General features: G+C 41.4%; 1 protein-coding gene and 1 non-coding gene across 42 annotated transcripts in view; both read left to right on the forward strand.

Annotated features, from left to right (window-relative positions):
- LOC135097707 (uncharacterized) overlaps positions 1-20,815 on the forward strand; it is a 97,850-nt gene that overhangs the window by 54,276 nt on the left and 22,759 nt on the right. The gene's annotated exons all lie outside the window — the stretch shown is intronic.
- On the forward strand, positions 4,827-4,898 carry Trnap-ugg (transfer RNA proline (anticodon UGG)). Its single transcript has one exon. It is a non-coding gene; the product is annotated as a tRNA-Pro (tRNA).

The raw sequence follows: 20,815 nt of genomic DNA on the forward strand, positions 1-20,815 counted from the left end.
TTTTTTTTTTTTTTTGCAGCTTTCAACTCAATTCTAAATGATTTCCTCGTTTTTTTTCATTTTTTTTCCGCAAATAAGACGAAAACCACAGGCATACTCTCTCTCTCTCTCTCTCTCTCTCTCTCTCTCTCTCTCTCTCTCTCTCTCTCTCTCTCTCTCTCTCTCTCTCTCTCTCTCTTTCTCTATAGATGGGGCAGCGGTGGTGGATGGGGCTGTGGTGGGGGAAAGGAGAGGAAGAAGCGAGGAGTTTGTGGAGGAGGAGGAAAGGGAGAGGTGCAGGGAAGGAATGGGAGGAAAGGAGGGAGGAAAAATAGTAATAGTAGTAATAGTTATAATAATAATAATAATGTGTTAATAATAATAATAATAATAATAATAGTAATAATAATAGTAATAATAATAATGATAATAATAATAATAATAATAATAATAATAATAATAATAATAATAATAATAGAAGAAGTACAAGTAAGATTTTTATTTTATTATTATTATTATTATGATTATTATTATTATGATTATTATTATTATTATTATTATTATTATTATTATTATTATTATTATTATTGTTATTATTATCATTATTATTATTATTATTATTATTATTATTATTATTATTATTATTATTATTATTATTATTGTTACTGTTATTGATGTTGTTGTTGTTGTTGACATTATTACTACAATTATAGTTATTTTCATCATTATCATAACAAGAGGAGGAGGAGGAGGAAAAAATGGAGAATGGAAGAAAATGAAAGGACGAAGAGAGGAGAAAGAGGAGGAAGAGAAAGAGAAAGGAAATAAGAGGAAAATAAGTAAAAAAAAAAACGATGAATAGAGAGAGAGAGAGAGAGAGAGAGAGAGAGAGAGAGAGAGAGAGAGAGAGAAAATGTCAGAAGCAAAATGCCACGAGAGTAGTGGAACCAAGTGTTTGGTCGGCGGTGTGTTGCGGCGCTGTAGATCAACGATGACCAGCTCAGTAGCCCAAGCCATGAACTGTGTCCCCGCCCGATACCTCCTTCCCACGCCCTTCCCGTCCCACCTTTATTCCCTTTTCCTCCTCTTCCCCGCGCCCCTCTCCTCGTCTTCGCATGCGTCTTCTCCTCTCATCTTTATTCTCTTTTCTCTTCTTCCCTGCATCCTTCTCCTCTCATCTTTTCTGTGCATGTTTTCTCCGCAGCCTTCTCCTCCCATCTCTACTCTCTCTCCGTCCTCCCTCCTCTGCTCTCTTTTCCTTCTCTTCCCGTATCCATCTCTTCCCACCTCTACCCCGTTTCCTCCTCTTCCTTGCATTCTTCTTCTTTCATCTTTACCTCTTCTCCACACCCTTCTCCTCCTCCTCCTCCTCCTCTCATTTTTTTCCCGTTTCTCCGTCTTTCCTCCTTCGTTCCTTTTCGTCTTACTTTTTTTCTTTCTTCCTCTTGCATCTTTTTTTATCTTATTATTCCACTTTCTTGATTGTTGTCGCATGTACTACTCTTCCTTTTTGTGTTACGCTTTTTTTCCTCGTTTAATTTGTTACTTTTCTCCTTTAATTCTTTTCCTTCGCCTCTGGCCTTCTTTTTCTCCTCTTCTCATCTTTATTCTCTTTTCTTTCTCTTCCCTGCTTCGTTCCATCTTGTCTCACTTTTATTACCTTTCTTCTTCTTCTAAACTTTCTTCTTATTTTTCTTTTAATATTTTTTTTCGCATTTCTTTCTCTTTTTCTTATTCCATCCTTCCATTTATTTTTAATAGTTTGTTGCTTCACACTTTTATTGTTTTTTTTTTCTTGTACTTGCAGCCTACAGTTCTTTGTCTTCTCGATAAATCTTCATTTTTTCTGCTTTTCGCTTCCTTTCTTCTTAACGCCATTTCACAATTTCTCTTGATCCTTTCTCACTTTTCTCTGTTTTCTCCTTCTCTTTACTCCTCATTTCTTCCTCTCTTATCCTTACTTCGTGCTCTTCCCAGTTCTTCTCTTTTTTTATCTTTTTATCCTTTTATTGTTTTATCTTTCTTTACTCGTTTATTATTTTTCTTTGTTTTATTCCTATTCGTCCGTCTTCTCTCATTCGTTCACTTTTTCCCTATTTAATTAGGTATTTTCTCTCCTTTTTTCTTTTTCTAGTCTTCTATCCCTCTTTCATTTCCTTTCTGAAGTTCTCCCGCATCTTATCTGTATTATTTTTTTTTTGTTTTCCTTCTCGATGTCCTTATGTTTATTTATCATTTATTCTCTCGTTTTTTTTATTCCTTTCCTTCTGGTATTTGTCTCTTTTTCCTCTTATTTCTCCTTTCACGTCTCTTTTTTCCTTCTTCCTATTATTATTTTTTACCGGTGTCATCTTTGCTTTCTGTCCCTTCCACCTCTTTTGTCCTCCATGGCTTCCCTTGTATTTATCATGTTCACTCGTTCTTTCTTCCTGTCATTCTCACAATTCACATTCTTATTCATTCTTCTCCTATCCCGTTTGGCCTCCTTTTATCCAATTCTTACTCATTCATTTTAAATCTCCATCATCCATTTTCGTCAGTCTTCATACACTCACTCTTATTTCCTTCACTTCGTCACATATCCACTCTTCTCCCTTCCCTTCTAGTCTTCTTTTATCGCAGTCTTACCCATTCCCTTTAAATCTCCATCATCCTGCTTTCTACCCTTTCGTCTCTCTTGCCCTCTGCTCTAATTCTCATGCGATCTCCTTTCTCCCTCTCCTCTGTCCCTCTCCTCTCTCATGGTGTGGCGAAGCGAGGCTACTAAATAACTGCGTGGGAGTAAGTCTGGCGGGGCAGCGTGCGGGATGACATTGGGTGAAGGTCTGACAGTCATCCCAGTGTTTATCAGTAAGGGATGCAGATAACAGGAAGGAATTTATTTTAGTGTTACGGATGCGGAGTTGGAATGGACTTGGTGTTGCGGTGTTTCTTGCTGACTGGAATGTTGAATGTGCGGCCATTTTGTGGTGTTTTGTTGTGCTTTGTGGTGCTTTGGTGCACTGGTGATTTGGAAATTTATGCGTGCTGTGATGAGGGAAATACTTGCGTGATCTGCTGGGCTGGGGACTAATTTGTCTGGCTGCCGGGGGGCGGGGTCAGGGGTGCCTTACCGTGGCTGTTTTCTAAAGTTGACTTAATCGTCCTCGCGACCTCTTAAGTCTCGCGCCAGCGAGACCTGGGAAATATATTAAAGAAAACCTAAATTATGTTGGCAGTTTTGGAGATCATGGCGGCAGTGGAGGCTGAGAAGGCGGGCGTGCGCGCACACACTCACACGCACAGGCGCACACACACACACACACACACACACACACACACACACACACACACACACACACACACACACACACCTGTTTGCGTCAGAATTTCGTTGAGTGTGTAAGTTAATATGATAATATGTTAAGTAAATATACAACCTCGTTTAGAGCAGTTTACAAGTCTCCCAGTTTACTTACCCCACCACTAAATTCTCCGCGTTAGACCTCGACTAAAGTTTGCCAACACTTAATACTCACTGACTTGCAGGAGTGAAAAAGAGTTGAAGTTATTCAGGTGATTCTGCAGGTGTGTGTGTGTGCGTGTGTGTGTGTCTGTGTGTGTGTGTGTGTGTGTCTGTGTGTGTGTGTGTGTGTGTGTGTGTGTGTGTGTGTGTGTGTGTGTGTGTGTGTGTGTGTGTGTGTGTGTGTGTGTGTGTGTGTGTGTGTGTGTGTGTGTGTGTGTGTGTGTGTGTGTGTGTGTGTGTGTGTGTGTGTGTGTGTGTCTGTCTGTGTGTGTGTGTGTGTGTGTGTGTGTGTGTGTGTGTGTGTGTGTGTGTGTGTGTGTGTGTGTGTGTGTGTGTGTGTGCAGGCTTAAAGTAGTCAGTAGGTTTAAGAGTAAGGAATCTCTCTCTCTCTCTCTCTCTCTCTCTCTCTCTCTCTCTCTCTCTCTCTCTCTCTCTCTCTCTCTCTCTCTCTCTCATACATACACACTAATTAATTGCATTTTTTACCTAATGATAATAATAATAATAATAATAATAATAATAATAATAGTAATAATAATATCTACTACTACTACTACTACTGATGATGATGATTGATAATAATAGTAATAATAATAATAATAATAATAATAGTATCTACTACTACTACTACTACTACTACTAATGATGATGATTGATAATAATAATAATAATAATAATAATAATAATAATAATAACAATAATAATATAATGAAAAGAAAATAATGATAATAACAAAAAACTTCAACAACAAGTAAGCATAGAAAAAAAAAATACCCTAAACTAAACCATCTAACCAACCAAGCAAACAACCAGAGAGAGAGAGAGAGAGAGAGAGAGAGAGAGAGAGAGAGAGAGAGAGAGAGAGAGAGAGAGAGAGAGAACCACACACACCAAAAATGCCTCTTCATATAATTTTGCCTTTGTACTCAAGACGACAGAACTTACCCAACTTTCCCAGCAAGGAGAAGAACCTTGTACCCTCAGACCCCAATTTCTACCTTAGGGCGTGTTTCCTTCCTCCCAAGCCCTCACCCACCTCTCCTGTGTGGGTGGCGGGTGAGTCATTAATCTCCGAGACCGTAACCTTCTCCTCCTCTTCCTCCTCCTCCTCCTCGTCACACGGATTCCTCCCTCTCAGTCCAGATTTCTTCCTCCAGCCTCTCGGATCTTCAAGATTTAGTAGTGATTTTTATTTGCTGCTCACAATCATTACCATATTAGGGTTTGTAATCTCCTCCTCCTCCTCCTCCTCCTCCTCCTCCTCCTCCTCCTCCTCCTCCTCCTCCTCCTCCTCCTCCTCCTCCTCCTCCTCCTCCTCCTCCTCCTCCTCCTCCTCCTAAACGGCCCGTTGGTCTAGGGGTATGATTCCTGCTTTGGGTGCAGGAGGTCCCGGGTTCAAATCCCGGACGGGCCCAGTGTATTTTACCGCGATTTTGTGTACCGCAACGAAACAGACGGAAGGTAAAAAACACCAAACCGAAACGATGGAATAATGAAATCATAATAATGAATAATAATGAAAAAATAAAATCGTAAAGGACTTGCAACACGGTTTCAGAACCAAGCGTTCCTGCTTAACGAACTTACTAGACTTCTTTTATGAAGTATTTAACTCGTATGACGAGACAAAAGCTGTTGATATTATCTACCTTGATTTCCAGAAAGCTTTCGACACTGTTCCCCATAAGAGCCTCATCAGTAAAGTAAAAGCTCACGGCATTGCCGGAAACACCCTGAAATGGCTGAGAGACTGGCTCTCTGACAGAAAACAGCGTGTTGTGATTAATGGAAAAGAGTCAGAGTGGCATAAGGTAAATAGCGGCGTTCCTCAAGGCTCTGTATTAGGACCAGTACTCTTCATAATGTACATTAAAGATAGTGATGAAGGGATAAACTGCAAAATAAGTAAATTTGCAGACGACACCAAAATAACAAGTAGAGTAACGTCTGTGTCACAATGGCAGGAACTGCAGTGTGACCTCAATAAACTAATAAGCTGGGCAGAAAAATGATAGATGAGATTCAATATAGAAAAGTGTAAAATTCTACATATCGGAAGCAACAATGTTCAGGCGAGATATGTAATGAATAACATGCCACTGTCAAGCGCTGATAAAGAAAAGATCTTGGTGTCGTTGTGTCAAACGACCTAAAGCCGAGTCAACACTGCACAGAAACAGTAAAGACGGCAAATAAATTAGTAGGGTTCATTGGAAGAACCTTCGAATTTAAATCAGAAAAAGTTATACTTGCCTTATATAAGTTACTGGTGAGCCCTCATCTAGAATACTGTGTACAGTTCTGGTCACCATATTACAAAAAAGATACTGAAAAAATAAAAAAAAGATACAACGCAGTCACAAAGATGATTCAAGATTGCGTAATAAGCCGTATGAGGAACGATTGAAAGAACTAAACCTATTTAGTTTAACAAAGCGCAGGATAAGAGGAGACCTAATTGAAGTGTTCAAAATTTTCAAAGGATATAGTAACATTGATGCACATAAATATTTTACCATTGATCATTCTAACCTAACAAGAAATAATGGATTCAAGATTATACCCAAACGTTTTAAATCCCACGAAGCCAAACATTTTTTCTTTGATCGTACAGTAAATATATGGAATAAACCTCCTGCAGAAATTGTGAACAGCAATACTATTGAATCATGTAAAAAATAAAATAGACAAATATTTAAAAGCAAATCCCCAACAAGCTCTCTTCTTTTCCGAATAATTACTAAATTCACTAATAAACTCTTATTTTAGAAACACCAATTTTATTATAAATTGTACTAACATTCAGATAGGCGTATAGAGTTCACGTAGGGTGAATAATACAACTTCCTTTCAACCTTTCCTATGAAAATTTCATGTCAGTTTTTCCATACTGCATGGTACTTTTACCCAACTTTGCGCTGGCATGGAAATAGTTGGGAATAGTGGGGAGGAGCCTTCTGCTATGCTGTCCTGTCTCTCTTCCCTGTGGCTAGTTAGAAGTAGTTACCAAACAGCCTTGCAAGGACCAAAAGGTCTGTTGCTGTTGGGCTTTCCTTTGTATTCCTTTGTATTCCTCCTCCATGTTGCAGAAATATTTCCCTTTCAGTGTATATTTCTTCCTGTAACATCATTGCTCGTCATGGTTCAGCATTTCACAGTTCCTCTTGTCACAATTACTACTGCATCATTAAGGTCAGCAATAACACAACGCAGTACTAATTCAGCTCTCCATGTACAGTATATAGTGTGGTGTGCACGTAAATCTCCGGTGTTTGAAGCGCTGGTGATGGGGAAAATCAGTATAAAAAAGGATGAATTAAGCAGGTACTATTCTGCGCAGTGTGTAAAACAAAAGAGTAATTCAGGGTTGTATTTCCACAGCGCACTCAATATTTCCCGACTCAATATTCCCCGGAACGTGACCGCTGTATATTTCTTTTTTTTTACATAAATTAAAGTTTCATGATTTTCTCTTGATTTCCAGATTGTTGCATATCACATATTTCCGGTTACTGATAAGTCATAAATTTCGAAGGGACCCGGATGCTCGATAGAGACAGTTCCGTTTTTTAATTGAATTCTCTTCCAAAATTATTACAATACTTCGTTTTCCGGGTCCGGAGAGGTACATATTTTGATTATGTGTATGGTATTCTTCCGTAGCTTGTATTTTATCCGGATATTTTCACCCGTCACCAAACAGAAGGTAGTCATTATATCTATGTGTGCTGCGTGCGTATATGTCCTCCATATTAGTGATAGTTGCGTGTGCTGTGTGCCCGCCAACTTTGATTCCAAGTCGTGGCTCTTTTTTGCAGCACGTGTTATGATCCTGCAATTACACACCACGAGGAATGAATCTCTGCGTGTTCATCTGTGTGCTGATTGTTTGTGATGGAGCGACACTGAACACACCGCCCCTCGCCTCCCTCAGCTGCCCGCCTGGCTGATTGCCTGTTTGGTTCATTGACTTGCTGGCGTGGTAGCAGGCGGGCAGGCGGGATGGCTGACTGGCTCTTTGGTTGCCTGCCTGGCTTGTTAGGTTACTGTGCGTTAGTGTGTGTGTGTGTGTGTGTGTGTGTGACAGGCAAGACGGTTGGGAGGAAAGCTGTGTGTTTGATTGGCTAGCGTTTGCGTTGGATGGTTGCATGGGTGAGTGGCTGGTTGGGTGACTGGCTGGCACAGAGAAAGACTGGATAGTTTAGTGTGTGGATAAGTAGGTGGATGACTTAAGTGATCAGTGAATGAATCGGTATAAGCTTTTATGGGTGGTTGTGTATATGAATAATGGCAAGGTGGCTGGCTGGCTGCGCTGCTGAGTGGCTTGTTTAGTGGAGTGGCTGGATAAATTGGGTGGTTGTTAGACTAAGTAGACTGGCTTCGTTAGGTGGCTGAGTGGCTGGCTTAGCTGGGTGGATGGGTGGCTGATGGTTGGCTTGGTTATAAGGCTTGCTTGGTTGGGTTGTGGATGCGTGTCTCCGCTAGGTGGCTTGGGTGGGTGGTCTCGCTAGGTAGCTGGCTGAATGGTTGAGTGGCTTCGCTGGGTGGCTGATGGCTGGCTTGGCGAGAGATGACTTGTTTGACTGGCTGGACAGATGGTGGCTTGGTTGGATGGTCTTGCTAGGTAGATGATTGGGTGGGTGGTTGAGTGAGTGGCTTGGTTGGGTGTCTGGTGGCTGGCTTGGTCACGCACGCTTACACCAGTTGCTCACCGCCACCCCAAGTCGATACCAACCCTCTGGCACTCCTCTCAGCTGATCGCGACTCACTGCTGCTGTCCAGCCCGGCCCAGGGTGTCATACTGGCCCTTTTTCCCTTCATTCGCACCACATAACCCATACAAACCCCTCGTAAAGAACACAATTCATATCTTTCCTCGTTCCCCAGTAGCTGCTGATCATTCCTTTGCGTGTAGTTTTAGGTTAGGTCACCGACAGAAATACGTGTTTTTCTCGCGGGTTTACGATCTATTTCGTGAGGTGTGCCCGTGCAGGGGACTCGCTGTGTGTATGGCGAAGGCGACGTTTGAATGCATCGTGCGGTTGGCAGCCTGGCGTTGAAACATGGCGGGGAACTTGTTATCTCAGTGGGCCGGCACCGTCAGGGAGGTGCCAGAAGGGCTGTGCAGGATTCTATAAAACGGGTAATCGCGAATCCGATTACTTGTCCTGTTGGATTCGTGGGATTCGAATCCTCCACGAATCCTATGTACTCTTAAGTTCTTAACAAGCCCCGGGCGCCCGAGATTCTTCCTATTGTCTGCCAGGCGCGAGATTCGTTGGTGCTTGCAAGGGAATCCAAGCACGGACAGAATCCAGGATTCCCCTCCACCTGTCACAAACATCACGACGTCCTTTGGCTACAATTTGCCGAGATGCTGACCGTCTTTCCCATGATGCTCGCCAAGGATATATATATATATATATATATATATATATATATATATATATATATATATATATATATATATATATATATATATATATATATATATATATATTATATAAAGATTTCCATGATATAAATATACAATCATGAAAATACATGTGCAGTTATAGTCGAGTGAGACACACTGCAGCAAGGTGAAGGGTGGTGAAGGGTGCACACTATCAGTAGCCATTCAGATTGCTATTATTAGTGACTTAGCAGCCACAGCACGATCATATGCTCTGCGTACTCAATCGGATGTTTTATGCGGAGGTGCTTGATGAGGTTGGAAGTTGTGCTTCCACTGAACTTCAAGGTGTCTTTACACACCAAACATATTGCTTGTTCTGGAGTTGATAGCTCCATATAATCCCAAATGGGCGCATTTCTGCCACGCTTGGCTGCCATCATGCAGAACCACTGTTTTTATTAAATTTAGGGTATTTACAGAAAGACCCTTAAAACGAAAGTAGAAACTCGAGACGCACGGCTTTGGGGAGACCTACGTAAAAGCTGGATAGTTACTGAAATAAATTTTGGCTTTTATTATGCAGGTAAAAAGTTGCTGCAAAACAGTGTTAGAAGTAACCATACATAATTAATCATATTAGGTATGCATTTACCCATGGAGGCGACTACCACAAGTACATGACATGAAATTGTCGAATCAGCTCCAACGAAAGAGATGGTGACTTTGGCAACACTATAAGCTTCCACATGTCGCTAGCGTACACAAGTAAATTTCATAACTAGCCCCTCAGACCTCATTGTTTATATGCTCCAAAAACATGATTAATAACATCATACAGACTTTATTAATGTACAAATCAATTTACTCCTACGCCCTTGTGGGCGTCTGTTGCAGCTTCCAACTTGACAGAAGCCTGACTACCTCTCAGCCAAGGACATCACCGCAGAATCTCGCAGTGTTTCTTTGTATTCCCGCGCTGGATGTCCTGCTGCCGAAGTATCTGGAAACATGAATTCTTGTGTTTTTTCTGGAAAATTGGACGCAAATTCTAGTTGATGTTAGAAGGATGGAAATTTCCTGGTCCCGTCGAGGGAAGCATTCCTCGTTATAGGACAATGCTGCCATTTGTTCACCTGTAGACCTTCGACGATACACTCAAAGGAAAAATGGTGTCATAATTACTAGTGAAGTGCTTTTTTCGAAGATGTCCCTCAAAAGTGTCCCTCGATTGTTAGTGTGTCGCTGTGTGTCCCTCATGCACCCCTCCCTCCCCTGTGCTGTGCCTCGCTTCCCTGTAGGTCCCTCTGAGTGCCGAGGGAATGTAGCTCAGCCCTTTGAAGTATCCATCGAGGCACGCCGTCCCTTCCCTATCACAATTTAAGTAAAAAAAAAGGTAGCACGAATTCTGGAAGGATAGAAAATATGTTTCAGTAAAGCCCAGGTGCCAGTACCAACCACTTCGGCTCCTCCAGCGCAAAGTGAGTTTAATTGTCAAATAAAATTCTGGCTCACGCTTAGCTGACACCTGGGAAGTACTGAGGAAAAAAGTAAATAAATAAAATAAATAAATAATATCCGCAAGTTAAAGGTGCATGCAGCAAACACTCACCTCTGTTGTGGAAGCCTGAGTGGGCCGCTGCCTCGCCTGCGGTATCGGAATATCATCGCCGAAAAAAAATAATTTCCCTCTCTTTCGAATCCAAGGAAATAAAAAAAAAGTGACGACTCGCGAAGTTTAATAAACCTCACCGGTGGAAATTATATTCCGAAAATGTAAAAAAAAAAAAAAAAAAAAAAACAAGGTGGCAAAAAAGCACGTGACTGTACTTAACAGTACTGTTAAGTGGAACGTTCGTAGTGACACCCCCGAGCCGCCCACCCAAACATTGTCACCACCACCACCAATTTGACTTTCCAACCTATTGCTGGTGAAGGAAGTTACACCATTCCCTCCTCTTCCTCCTCTTCCTCCTCGTCCTGCACCGCTGCTACCAAAGAAGTGAGACCCGCCAAGAGCGTTCCTCCTCCTGCTATTTTTCCCCCTCCTCCCTTTCGCTCTCCTATTCTTTCTTCCTGCTTTTGGTGTCCAGTCACTATTTCCGTCTGACGTGAAATTTCTCACCGTCCTTTTGGCGTGGGCGTGATAGCGTGGGCGGCGAAGGGGCGGCTGTGTGCTGTACTGGCCGTCCTGGCACTGGGACAGCACTCTGTTCTCCCCACGCGGCCCAGGGAGGAGATGGTTCCACTTGGTGCGTCCCACGTTCAAGTTCACCTTTTACAATGCACGCCATGGCTAACTGATCTCTTTAGTTAAGCTTTTCCCTTTTTTCCCCCGTGTTAGTTTCCCGCCCCTGTGATTATGTTTGCATTTGAGTGTCGTGCTCGTGGTGTTGTGCAGTGCCTAGAGAGAGAGAGAGAGAGAGAGAGAGAGGTACATGTGCGTATGCTTGTGTGTGTGTGTGTGTGTGTGTGTGCGTGGATACTTTCTTGTTTATCTCGCTGGGGTCTAAGAAAGTTTCCCTTCCTTTCCTCCGTGTTTTCCTTTACCCTTCGCCTCCTCTTCCTCCTCCTCCGCGTCAGCAAGATCCAGTTTGTAAAGATGAATGACGTGAGAAGCCTGTGTTTACCCTTCAGCCTCTCCTCTGCTCTGCGTCTTCCGCGTGGCTCTCCCTCGCTGCCCACCTCTCTCAGTGCTTTATACTCGCCTGGTGGTAGTGGATTGGTATTTTAAACGTTCTTTTGTTCTTTTTCTCGTTTTCACATCTGTGGGTCTTGGTTTGCTATCCATATCTCGTTTTCTTTCAATTTTCTTGCCTGTTTTATTCTTCAGTGAGTCAGTTGATGCTGTTGTGTTTTTCGTCCTTTTTCTATGGTTTTCTGTTGTGAATTCGGTAGTTTTATTCAGTTTCCTCTATTCGTAACTCTTATTTACCGGTGCATGAGTTCGTCTCATATCTGAAGTCATGTCATTTGCACGAGTTTATAATGGGGAGAAGAAGCAGACGGTGGCATCCTTTCCCATCCGCTTGAATTCGCTCCTCTCACAACATTTTACCAGTGAAAAGTTTTGTTGCACTGGGAGAAGTTATATACAGCACATCCAACACACAGTCCTGCCTTCCCTCAGGCCCGCGATAAATTTTATTTCTGCTGCCTTTTGAGTTTCTGCTGTTTAAGGAATTTTACGTGAAAAGAACAGGTAACTTTCTCCCGTATTTGGTGTTTGGCTTCATCTTCCTTGTGTGTTTCTCTGCCACCCAGTGACGTGTTCAGAGTGCGGATGTCTTCAATTTGCTGCCTCAGATATCCTTCCTTCTGTCCTCTCCTTGTTTATCATTTCCACAGAATATTTCTTGTCCAGTTCTTGTGTTCAGCGTGTGTGTTCTCTACTCCGCTATTAGCATGTTCGTTCGTTTGTTTGTGTATTATTTCTTTGTTGTGAGACTGCTTAATATTTTGTTTACCTTGTTCTGTTGTTAAATGTGTTTTGTTTTTGTTCTTTCTTTGTGTTTTATTCAGTTATATAACTTATCAAATATGTTTTTTTCTTGAGTTTAAATTTTTCAGTATTGTTAGGCTTCATCTGTGCAAGCCTAATTCCATTCTGGTGTTGAATGTGTGTCTACTCTTCTCTGCTGTTTTATTAAATTACATATGTCTGTACCCTTTTTCTTTTTCCTTTATATATATATATATATATATATATATATATATATATATATATATATATATATATATATATATATATATATATATATATATATATATATATATATATATATATATATATATATATATATATTTTTTTTTTGTGAACCTAGATATTCTTTTTCCTTCACCTTACATGACGTGCGTGTTTCTGTTCATATCGCTATTTATGTTCTCATCTGGATAATAACTTCATTTAACTCTTTTGTTCTTTTGTGTAGTGAAGTCTCTCTCTCTCTCTCTCTCTCTCTCTCTCTCTCTCTCTCTCTCTCTCTCTCTCTCTTACTCAATTGTTGTACTTGAAATTCGCTTGTGTATTTTGTGTGTGTGGTTCTGTTCATGTCCATTTTAATTTGGTGGTGTGATGCTTGTTGCCTGACTTTTGAAATACCTTGTAGCTGCATGCTTTGTTGTGTGTTATTCTACATTTTTTCCTGTGTGGAGTTCATTGTGTGTGCAGTGTGTGGTGGCGTGGAGTGTTACGCATGTCTTATGTAGAGCACTCGCAGTAGCTAGATTCGCCTTTGTTGATATTTCTTCCTTTGTTGATGTTTCTTCAAATGACTCAGAAAACACGCTGCTTTACTGATCCTCGTCCTGTTAGCAAGGGACAAGTTGTCCTGACGTAAAGAAAACCGTGAAAAAAAAAATAGAAAATACAACGACCTGTCCTGTGAGAAAAGGGGGAAAAAAAGAAAAAGCGAACGTACTCTTTTTTTTTTTTTTTTTGCATTGCAGCCAGATTGTAGTTCATGCTCGCTGGCATACTTGTTTGGTAGTTTCAGGTCCAGCAGGTGACCGTGGCGCGGCTCGCAGTGTCGGTGAGAGTGGCCTGTGTGACCCTCGACTTTTCATGACCTACTCCCGCCACTGGGGTCACCCAGTGTTATAGGAATGCATACTAAAAATCACAGTAATCTATTTTTTTTTTTCCTATACTGTTTTTTTTTTTCTTTTTTTTTTTTCCGTTTAAACACCAACACGACTGAAATTGGCGCCATGTTTATTAAATTCCATGCAGGTACTGTTGACCAAAGCCTGAATGTTGATGTAACTCGGTATTCTTCCTTAAAAATTCATCTCTTACGCACGAAAAGCAATTCACCCCTGTTACTCTGTACGTGATTCGTAATAGTGTTCATAAAGGTGAAACTTGAAGAATTAAGGCGTACACACACACACACACACGCACACACACACACACACACACACACGCACACACACACACACACACACGCACACACACACACACACACACACACACACACACACACACACACACACACACACACACACACACACACACACACGAAACTGAACATTAAAAAAAAAAAAAAAATCAATAAATCAAGCGATAAAACCTTTTCTTATTAGTTTCTGTTTTCATTTGCATCTCAAGTAAAAGACAATAAGAAAGTACCAAACGAATCCAAACATTTCTCCCTGTTCAAAGCCAAGCAGCTGAAGACGGACAGTACAAAGGGGTAAAGGGCTGAGGGTCTGAGGGGCTGAGGGGCTGAGTGGGTTGGATTTGTGCATTGCCTTAGTGTCACGCCCTTAGCCTCCCATCGTCAGGAGTGGGGCGGCCGTTGGGCAAGGTTTAGGGGGCCATGAGGTTGCGTCTTAGCATTCATGAGTGTCTTAGGTGCTGCTTTGTTTCTCCCTTTCCCTTTCCTCCTCCTCCTCCTCCTCCTCCTCCTCCTCCTCCTCCTCCTCTGCCTACTTAAAGTCTCATTCTCCTATTTTTTTTTCTTTCTTGCGTTCATTTGTGCCACGTTCTTTTTTTTTTTTTCGAAGTTTCTCTCCTTGTGTTCCCTTCCCTCGCAGCTTTTGCCTTACCTCCTTCCTGCATCCTCTTCTTCCTCTCCCTTCACGTTCATTCTTCCATTTCCTCCTTTCCATCTAACTTTTGCATTCTCTCTCTCTCTCTCTCTCTCTCTCTCTCTCTCTCTCTCTCTCTCTCTCTCTCTCTCTCTCTCTCGTCTACTATATTCTATTTTCTTCTCTTGCTTCCAGTATTTTTCTTATTTTTTCTTATTACTTCTTTCCTATTTACAGTTTGTGTTCCTTTTATTCTGTATTTTTTTTTATCTCTATTTACAATTTACTTTTTCACACTTTGAATATTTTTTCTCTTCTCTTTTACATCATTCCCTCCTTTTCATCTACGTTTTACGTTCCCCTTGCTACTTTGCATTTACTTCTTTTTTTTTTCCCCCTTCCCTCACAAATACGCTCTTTTTTCTTATCACAGTTTCAATATTTTCCTTCACGCCTTTTTTCCTCTTATTCCCTCCTTTCCATCCAACATTTTTTTACATTTCCTTCGCTACTTTTACGTCTTTTATCTCTGACTCACAAATCCTCCCCCCCCTTTTTTTTTTATCTTAGTTTCAACATTGTCCTTGCCTCTCTCCCTCCCTCGGTCTTTCTCTCTGTGTACTGCCCCTTTTCATCTTCTTGAGCGATCAGTGTTATATTTTGTGGCAGCATTTTCACCTAGTTTTATCACCATCTTGGTTTGACTTACTCGTACATGCGGCTGCTCCCGAAAATCATTTGCTTACTGTAGGTTCACTGTTTTCAAGCTCCCTCTGCCTTCCCAAATGTTACTTTCTATAATTTTACTTCTGTTCCGCATCTTTCACAATATGTTGCTCTTTTTTGTATAATTTCATGTGTATTTTTGTATTTTCTATGCGTTTCGTGTCATTTTAGGTGGTGTTTAGGTGCAGAGAGAGAGAGAGAGAGAGAGAGAGAGAGAGAGAGAGAGAGAGAGAGAGAGAGAGAGAGAGAGAGCGCTGCATATTTCTTCTTTAACCCTTGCATACTTTTGGCTTCTTAACAATATATCTCCCGCACTTTCATGTAGCTTTTCTTCTTGCTTATTTTCACGTCCTGGCAGAGTGGAGAGTAGTCAGCTTTTTCTTTATTTATACATATAGACTTTTTTATTTTCCAGTATTTCTCCTTTTCTTCATCGTTAGCTTTCCACATAACGGGTTTTATGTTTTTTTTTTTTCATTTCTTTTGTCTTTCCATCTTGTATTCTTGCTCTCTCTTCCTTGAGTTTTTCACTCTTACTTTCTCTCTTTTCTCTCTTTTCATTTCGTTTCCTTCATGCCCTTCCTGCGTCTATATTTTCTCCTTCCTGTGACTTAAACTCTTTCAAGGCGGAGGTTTCAAGACATCCACCAATTTCGGATGACGCTTTTGACCTTTATTTAGGGACTGGAGCCTCAGTGGTTCTTTTTTTATTGTCTTGTTCACTGCCTCTTACAAAATAAAAAAAAAAAATTTTCTCCTTTTATCTTTCTTTTCTCCACTCTCACTCTCTTCTCCCTCCTTCTATCTCAGCCTCTCTCCCTCTCTTCATACCATCTTTCTCTTTCCCACCTTTGACTTACAACCCTTTCTCACCTTCTCTTCCTTCTCTCCAACTCTATCTCAGTCTCTCCCTTCACTCTTCCTTTCTCTCCGTTTCTCCCCCTCTCTTCCATCGACCTACATCCATATCTCCCTCTGTTTCTTTCCTTCTTTCTTACCTCACTTTCACCCTCCATTTTTTCCACTCATACCACCCGTCCCCTTCTGTCAATCTCTCCCACGCTCCCTGTGTTCTCCCGTCCATTTCTGGATCCCTCCCTCTTTTTTTTGGTATTACAAGAGCCCGTCGCGTGAAGGTTTGGGTGAGTCAGTCCCTTTAACTGGTCTTCCCACCTCGGCATTAGCGTGAACCACAAGGGCTGAGAGTGATTGATTGGCTCTAGAGATTATGTCTTATGTTATAGTGCTTTTTTTCTTTTTTGTGTCCTTTTTTGTAGGGTCTTTTCTTTTTCTTCTTCTTCTTCTTCTTCCCCCTCCGGTGCTTGGAAAGGAGGTAATTGGCTCATCTGTCTGTCTTGAGCTGTACGATTCTTTTCTCTTCTTCGTCCTGCGGGGGTTTGTTTTTCTTTTTGTTTTTAGTCTTTTTTGCGTCAAGTTGTTGTTGTTGTTGTTGTTGTTGTTGTTGTTGTTGTTGTTGTTGTTGTTGTTGTGCGTTTTTTATTCTTGAGTGTTACAGTATTTAATTTTTTAGGGCTAATCTGTGTATACCTTCAACATTACAATTCTTTTTCCTTTTATTCATCGGGAATTAGGTTTTTTTTTTCTGTTTATAGTTACTTTTTATGTGTTACTTTTTTTCATTGTGTATTTGCGTGTGTATGAGTGTGTGTTGTTTCATTGTAATGCTACTGCACCTCAATTTCTCCCTAGAGTCTCTCGTTCAAGTGTTCCATTTAGTGCACAGCGTGTCCACTTGACATTGAGAATTGTAATTATTCACTATGGTCACTGATAATTCATTTCCCTTTAATGTACAGAGAGAGAGAGAGAGAGAGAGAGAGAGAGAGAGAGAGAGAGAGAGAGAGAGAGAGAGAGAGAGAGAGAGAGAGAGAGAGAGAGAGACGCAGTTCGATTTGGTTATGGCTCTAGAATAACATCATATACACCCCGCTGAGCTTGCTATTTAGCGCTACTTCTTCCACTGAGAAATAACCACGAGCCAGAATCTTTATAGAGAGAGAGAGAGAGAGAGAGAGAGAGAGAGAGAGAGAGAGAGAGAGAGAGAGAGAGAGAGAGGTTTTGGCCAGCACTTCTCTCCACATGAAAACTCAGCGTGTTAAGGTCCCCGAGTGTACCTGTCATTAGGGAATGTTTCACTTCACTGGGGAATGTGATCAGACATTCCCCAGTGCGCCTCCATTTATTCCAGCTACGCCCCTGGTTAAGCGGGCCCGGGAAATTAAGGTAAGAGGCGGTCTAATCAAAGAGAAAATATATGGAGAGTAAGTCAATAGTTTTTTCATCATTGTTTTCTTTCCAGATAAGTCGAGAGAATATAATGGAAAAGTTAATAAATAATTCGACGCAAAGGAAAGAAGAAAAGAATATTTTGCAATATTATTCAGAAAAAAAAAACTTGATAAATGATTAAATGAAAAAAAAATATTAATGAAAGGAAAAGAGAGAGGGAAAGCGCGGAGAGTGCGGTAAAGATTCAAAGATCGTAAATATCAATAATTATATTCGGCTTGCTTTACAGGAAGGATGGAAAGTTTTCTTCAAATTTAATGGAGGAACCTGCATAAAAGAAAGAGGTGAGAAATGGAGAGATATTGGAGAAGGAGGTACAGGAACGACTTAACGAATAAAAACAATGCCTACAGGAAAAAAAAAAAAAAACATGAAAATATAAAGCACATTATTTGATAATTTCTTCTTATGTTACGTCAATTTTGATTGAATGGAACGAAAAAGGCGTGAATGGTGGACAGAGAGAGAGAGAGAGAGAGAGAGAGAGAGAGAGAGAGAGAGAGAGAGAGAGAGAGAGAGACGGAAGCACGAAAGAGGAAAAGCTGCAAGGACAAGGGGGGGCTGCCAGGGACGAAAGACGGAAAAGTGTTGAGGAAAGAGGAAGGGACCGTGGTGGAAGGAGATAAGACTTTGAAGGGGAGTGGGTGGGTGATGGAAGGGAAAAAGACGAAGGGACATGGAAGGGAGGCTGAACAGAGAGAAGAGAAAAGCCATAACAGGAGTAGAACAAAAAAAAAAAAGGTTTGTAAATGTAGAAAATTAGGAAGAGGAGAAAGTCGTGGGAGGAAATTTGAAGATAAGAAAATGATTGACGGAAAGAGAAATAAAATAGGGGAGATGTAAAAGAAAAGCAAGATAGGAAAAAACATGTAAACGTTGGAAAACAAGCAAAAGAAACGTGGACACGAGAGGAAATAGAAAGAAAAGAAACAATATCAAAGCTTGAACCACGAATACAAAGAAAACGAACATGTGAGAAAGAAGAAATAAAAACAATATTACACGTACATTAATCCAGTGAATGAAGAAACAAAATTAAACAAAAATGAAAACAAAACAGAATTAAAAAAAAGCATAGACGTAAAAGAAAAAACGACAAAGAACTAGCAAGAAAAAATAAAAGAATGGAGATAAGCAAGTGGCGCGTGAGTGTTGATTGAGGAGGTTGTGACGAACGGAAGAGGGAAAGGAGGGAAAGTAAAGGAAAAAAGAAGACGTGTGGTTGGCAAGGGCGTGGTGTGTGAGGGAGGGAATCCCAGAACGATAACACAGGTGCACCAGCATCGTCTGTTGATCACCAATACCCGACGGAGGCGTGAAGGAGGCTCGGAAGGAGGCATGAGGTCAGATGGGAAAGCCACGCCAGGTCCTACATGTTTTAGTGGTCGGCTGAGGTCAGGGAGCGCCGCCACGAGGTCACTGAGGTCAAGGGAGCGGAAAACAAAACGACGGTGGGAAAAATCTCTCCGAATTCTCGCCAAAACAAGGCTGTTTTCTTGCAATGTTTTATGTCAATATTGCTCGGTTCTATATATTTTTCAAGATTTAATTTATAGTCCTACTGTTAATTTTGGATAGTCCTGTTGTGTATATGTTTTTTTTTCCATTATTCCTCCAGTACCGTTCGCATTCATCCGTAACTGTACACGAAAATATGAATTGAAAAATGAATACACTGGTGGCCAGTTGTGTAGGAATAAACTGCTCGCTCGATATTGTTTCCTTTGGATCTTATATGAAAAATTTTAATCATTGTTGCAGTTTTTTTTACATCCACTTGAATGCTACACTTATCTTGGAGAGAGAGAGAGAGAGAGAGAGAGAGAGAGAGAGAGAGAGAGAGAGAGAGAGAGAGAGAGAGAGAGAGAGAGAGAGAGAGAGATTTGTGAATGTTTAAATATACATATATTTAAACATCAAAGTGAAGTTTCCCGCTAGATGAATCCTTCGAGACTTAGAAGCAGCCTGGAGGGAAGTCAGATACACAGCCAGACAGACAGACAGACAGACAGACAGACAGACAGACAATCAGCCAGCCAGACACAGACAGACAGACAGACAGACAGACAGACAGACAGACAGTAAGGCAGATAGTTAAACTCACAGCTATGGAGGCAAAAGTAAAATAATGAATCTGGAATAGAACTGAATATTAAAGAAACCATATTTACTTTAATCGAGTAATCAATGTATATCAGCCTTTTTATTAGCTTTTATTTTTGGAAATGTCAAATAATACGTGGTTTTATTACGTGTTAAGGCTAAGGACTAAGAAATGAGAGAAAGTGTGCTCCACATGTCGTCCCTCAAAAAAATAATTATAGGATGAAATTCCATAAAAGTTTAGTGTCAAAGGTGTCTTGATGCTCCTCTTTTTATTCTATTTATGTATCTATTTATTTTTATTTTTTTTTTTACCATTTCCTGATGACTTGAGGATTGATGCAAACTTGGTTATAACTATTACAGTATTGATTTACTTGCAGGCCCACCATTGCTGCAATCCACCAAATACAGTGCTCGCCATAAACATTGTCGCGGGAGACCACGGTGTCCGTTTCAATGATCAAAACGCGCGCGCTTTCCTTGGCGGGCCTCGGGTGCTTTAAATTCAGTTATCACACATCTGGCACCTCACCCGGGGTGTTGAGCAGCTTGCCAAGGCGGGAAGAAGTGACAGGCGCCTGTCAATCACTCTGATTGGGGGGTGTTTTGTTGCTGTCCTCCCGCGCCACCCCCCCCACACTGGCTTGCAGTTACTCTCCTGTTTAGCTGTTGTCCTGCACAATGGTGCGCTACCAGATGTTGTCACGGGATGACATCGTAGCCATCTCATCTCTCCACAAGGCTGGGCACTCCACACGGGCTATCTCTGACCAGACGGGTGTCAGTGTCCGTCAAGTTCAACGATACGTGAGGCGCATGGCTGAAATGGGCGGCAACAAAATACCCGCGAAGAGGAAACCACCAGGAAACACCCGCAAAACTTCCCTACGAACCCTGAGGGTGGTACACCTTGAACTTGAACGCAATCCACGAGTATCAGCCAGAAAAATAAGGGAAGACAACTTTGGATTGCTGAGTAATGTGTCTGTGAGGACATTATCGCGCCGTATCCACGACGACCTCCAGTACCTGAGTTATGCAGCGCGCCCCAAGCCTGTGGTTTCTGTAGCCCAGCAAGAGAAGAGACTTGCATTTTGTGACAGGATGAAGGACTGGACTATCGAGCAGTGGCGTGGCGTGCTGTGGAGCGACGAGTCAAGATTCATAGTGACAGCCAGCAGTCAAGGTCGCGTGTACCGGCGCCCAGGCAGCGATCCCCTTGACCCCCGCTACACTGCTCCTGCCGTCAGGTTCCCTGATTC

The sequence above is a fragment of the Scylla paramamosain genome, unplaced genomic scaffold, assembly GCF_035594125.1.
Source record: "Scylla paramamosain isolate STU-SP2022 unplaced genomic scaffold, ASM3559412v1 Contig29, whole genome shotgun sequence".
NCBI classification, from domain to species: Eukaryota; Metazoa; Arthropoda; class Malacostraca; order Decapoda; family Portunidae; genus Scylla; species Scylla paramamosain.